We start from the raw sequence: 4,379 nt of genomic DNA, 5'->3' as shown, positions 1-4,379 counted from the left end.
CTGGGTCCTAGGCAGCCCCGGGCCCTGCAGCCGGCGCCGCGCGCTGATGGGCGCAGCCGCGCGCGCTCCTCCGCCGGGAAACGCACCCGCGCAGGCCGGAAAAGCTACAAAGGAAGGAGGTTCAAGGGCAGGGAGCACATCCCTTAGCCAGCCTCCCCGGGAGGCATCGAGGCCACGCCGGGGCAGGAACCCGAACCGGAGCCTTGAGTGTGGGCACACAACTGATTTTGGAAAATCAGATGTGTCGCTTTATTTGAGATCGCTTTGAAAAACCAGCCGCTATCCTGTCCCTTGCAGATTCGCTACCGTGGTACCCTCAGCGACTCCGAATGGATGCGTGATCAGGAGGGGGCTTTTGGAGAGACTTATGTCATTAACAAACATTTGTGGAGAGCAGGGCTCTGGGGCTGCCCCAGCCCAAACGGAATCTGTGTTGTTTCCCAAAGGTTTGTGAGAAACGTTACAGCATTTCCATTTACTCCTCTGGGAAAGAGAGAGCTCAGAGACGTTTGTTTTGACCTCGAATGATTCATGAAACCTTAGATGATTCGGCATCTCTCTCCAAGCGGCCCTAGACGGCAATCCAAACGGACCTCTAGGGAAGAAAGGCTTAGAAGTTGTCCTTGGAACGATCCGCGTTCTGGAAGAGCAGAGGAAGAGGACAAAACACACCCAACAGCCTTCAGCCTCAGTGAGGCTGGTGCCCAGAGGGTTCCTGCCCCCTGACAATAGTGCCCCCTGAGCCGTTCCAGAGACACATGTGACTTCTGGGCATGTGACTTCTGGAACCAGGCTCCGAACGGGCCTGGAAGATAAGAACTCACCTGAGGGTTCAATGTAGCTTTTCAAGTAGAAAATCCTGCGCATAATTAGGGGCCCCACCTCCACACAGATGAATTCAGTCAAAATGTCTGGAGTGAGGCTTCGCCGGCTGCATTTTCTAAATACCCCAAATGGGTAGTCAGGCTGTAACATTAAGAGTTAACTAGGGGGGACCAGCAGATGGTGTAATGGTTATGTCGCTGGACTCCCACAGAGTTGACCACAGTTCAAGTCCTGGACCCAGAGAATTAAAATTTATGCTGGTTGCATGTGCCTGCTTGCCCAGGATCCAAAGAGAAGGAGGGATTGTGGTGTGGCCTTCTCCCAAAATGGGAGTGGGAGGTGGGGTGGGGGTGAGGGGGCAGGGAGAGGACTGTGTGGTTTCTTGCTTCCTGTCTCTGTCTATCTGGGGAGTGTATGCACTCTATAGCAAAAATCTCTCTTAAAAAAAAAAAAAAAAGAATTAACTAGGGGCCAGCCAGTGGCCTGGTGTTTAAGGTAACTGGATCCCACAGGGTCTACCGCATGGTTAGAGTCCCAGACACCGAGGCTTGAAAAATACCCTGGGTGTTCGAAATTCCAAGAGGAGAATGGAGCAGAAGGGACTGTAGCGTGACCATCCCCCTGGAGGGTGATCTCTCACTTTCTCTCTGTCCCTCTTTCTGTCCAGCTAGCATGCATGCCCTATAGAAAATCACTCAAAAACAAACACAGACAAAACCAAAACCAAACAACCACAACAACAACAACAACAACAAAAAACCAAGAAAGAAACAAATACACTGCCTGGGGCTGCAGTCATCTGAAGGCTTGACTGGGGTGGTAAAATCCACGTCCAGGATGACTCACTGGTGGCTCCTTGTCACGGGCTGCCTTCCATAGGGTTGCTTGAGTGTCACCACATGTCATCTGATTTCCTCCTGCCTTGACTGGGTCACTGTTTGGTTGTGCATTCTCTGTGCCTTTTCCTCATGACCCTTAAACTAACACTTGTATGAATTAAACACTTTTGTGCAGAGTGCTTTTGAAATGGCTTCATTTCTCTGCAATAGACTGCTCAGGAATTTCCCTTGAAATCTCTTTTACCTTTTTTACATAATCAGAAGTGTCCCCTTCCTGGGGCTGACCCTGTAACCTAGTGACTAAGGGACCTTAATTCCACATGGCTGACTATGGTTCGAATTTCAGTCTGGTGGCCTGCAAATCATAATGGGGAGGCCAGTAGGTGGCACTGGACTACTCTATGGTCAACCACAGTTCGAGTCCCGGACCCCATGGCTTGAAACTCATACCAAGTGCATGTGTGCGTGCCCCAAACCCTGAGAGGAGAATGAAGAAGGGATTGTAGCATGGCCATCGCCCCCCCGGGGGGTGGTGGTGGTGATTTCTCACTTTCCCTTTCACTCTGTCTCTGGCAAGTGTGCATGCCCTATAGCAAAAATCTAGCAAAAATCTCTTTTAAAAAGAGAGAGAGAGAGAGGGAGAGAGAGAAGAAGGAGGAGGAGGAGGGAAGAAAGAAAGAAAAGAAAAGAAAAGAAAGAAAGAAAGAAAGAAAGAAAGAAAGAAAGGAAGGAAGGAAGGAAGGAAGGAAGGAAGGAAGAAAGAAAGAAAGGAAAAAAGGAAAGAAAAAGGAAAAGAAAACACCCTGGGCATGTGTACATGTGTGCATGCATGCCCAGAATCCTGACAGGATGCAGAGATGGAGAAGAGATTGCAGGGAGCCCAGGCCCTACTAGCTGGGTGAATGGATGTGAATTCATCCTCTCTTTCCTTGGCTCTCTGTCCCTCTCTGGTGAGTGCATACACACTCTGGCAATTAAAAAAGAGAAACAGAGGGACCAGCAGACAGCATAATGGTTATGTCACTGGACTCACGTGTAGTCAACTGCTGTTCAGGTCCCAGACCCAGCAGCTTGAAAGTCACACCGGGTGCACATGCGTGCATATCCAAAATCCCGAGATGAGAATGGGAGGAGAAGGGATTGCACATGGCCATCCCCACTGGGGATGATTTCTTGCTTTCTGCCTCTCTGCCTCTCTGGCAAGTGCATGCTCCCTATGGCAAAAAAAAAAAAGAGAGAGAGAGAGAGAGAGAGAGAGAGAGGAATGACCCCTGTCTGCTCTCGATACATAATAACTTTAAATCACAAACTATACAGTAAATGTGAAAAATTGGTTGGTAATACACAAAAGAAGATCTTGTAAAAACCAATTGAGGCAGTAAAAGTCCACCAGGCATGGAAAAAAAAAAAAAAAAGTCATTGATCTTTGTTCTCTGCACTTCAGTCTGGATTGCAGAGGTGAGTGAGCAGTAGCCAAGTTGCTCACCCCTCTCCCTGCGCCCAACCCCTCCCCAACAACTCCACCATAACTAAGATATGCAATGCAAGCTCTTATTTAGCAGGCTTTGCTTATGGGACTTTGCATAAGAAACCTGCCTTGAACATTTCTTGCTTTGGCTTCCTGCTACTTTATTTTTCAAAGACTTTGGCTAGCCTTCCCTTTTGGCCAGAAACCTCTGCTTTCAAAGGCAGTTTTCCAGCTACTCCATTACTCAGGCATAAAGGAGGCCTCGGAACTTTTTAGAGGGCCTGTACTGAGACTTTGTGCTGTGTCATGTTTTCATCCCTGCTTACTACGTGCCAAGCATTTCTCCCAGAAGTGAAAGTGATGAAACAACTATTTTCAGTGAAAGGGTCTGGTGGCTCTCAACTCAAATTTTTGAAACTAAGCACAATTTTTCTATTTCATAATCTCTAATGAGGATCGATTCTAGTGTTTTCTGTTAAACTTTAATGGGAAAGCAAAGAGGTTCAGAACAAGCTTTCTATCCTTAACACGAGTCAAAATCCAGCCTGGAAAAAAAGGCTGAGATAAACTGTTTTTTCATTTGTTATTTCAACTTGGGAACTTTGCTGTCCTTTTCACCATGGTTCTTACAGCACTTTTCTCATGAATTAATGACATATTCACAAATACGTATGAAAGAATGATTAAAGCCACCTTTTCAGGGTCAGGAAGTACAAATTTAGTTCATCAATTAAGCCATTCAAAAATTCTGTTTGTTTTTTTCATAAAATTATCTGATGAATTGAACAAAAATGGAAGTATGCATGCTTTTAATGTATATAATACACAAACACATTTTCCCCCATGAGAAAATTGTGGTTCTTTCTATTAGTAAACTTCTGCAAAGTGTCAGGACAAAATCTCTGTGTTTCATGTCAATTCTTTACGTTCAAAATTAGATTCAGTTATTTTTGTCATTTTGCTAGTTTAGCTGCCAAAAATTGTTAAAATGAAAATTAAAAAAGAAAAAGCATTAACATCTGGGCCCAGCAGGTAGCATAGTGGTTAAGGTACTGGGCTCCCTTGTGTGAACAGCAGTTCGAGTCCTGGACCTTGTGGTTTGAAACTCAAGCCGGGCATGTGTGCATGTGTGTCCAAGTAACTTCATCTTGTTGTGATTAGAGAAGATAATTTATATGATATTTACACACTTTAAAATCTAGTAAGACTTAATATGTGACCTAGTTTATGGAATTGCCCTGGAGAAT

The sequence above is a fragment of the Tupaia chinensis genome, unplaced genomic scaffold, assembly GCF_000334495.1.
Source record: "Tupaia chinensis unplaced genomic scaffold, TupChi_1.0 Scaffold139871_1, whole genome shotgun sequence".
Classification (NCBI taxonomy): domain Eukaryota; kingdom Metazoa; phylum Chordata; class Mammalia; order Scandentia; family Tupaiidae; genus Tupaia; species Tupaia belangeri.
Note: the sequence above shows the minus strand (reverse complement) of the source record.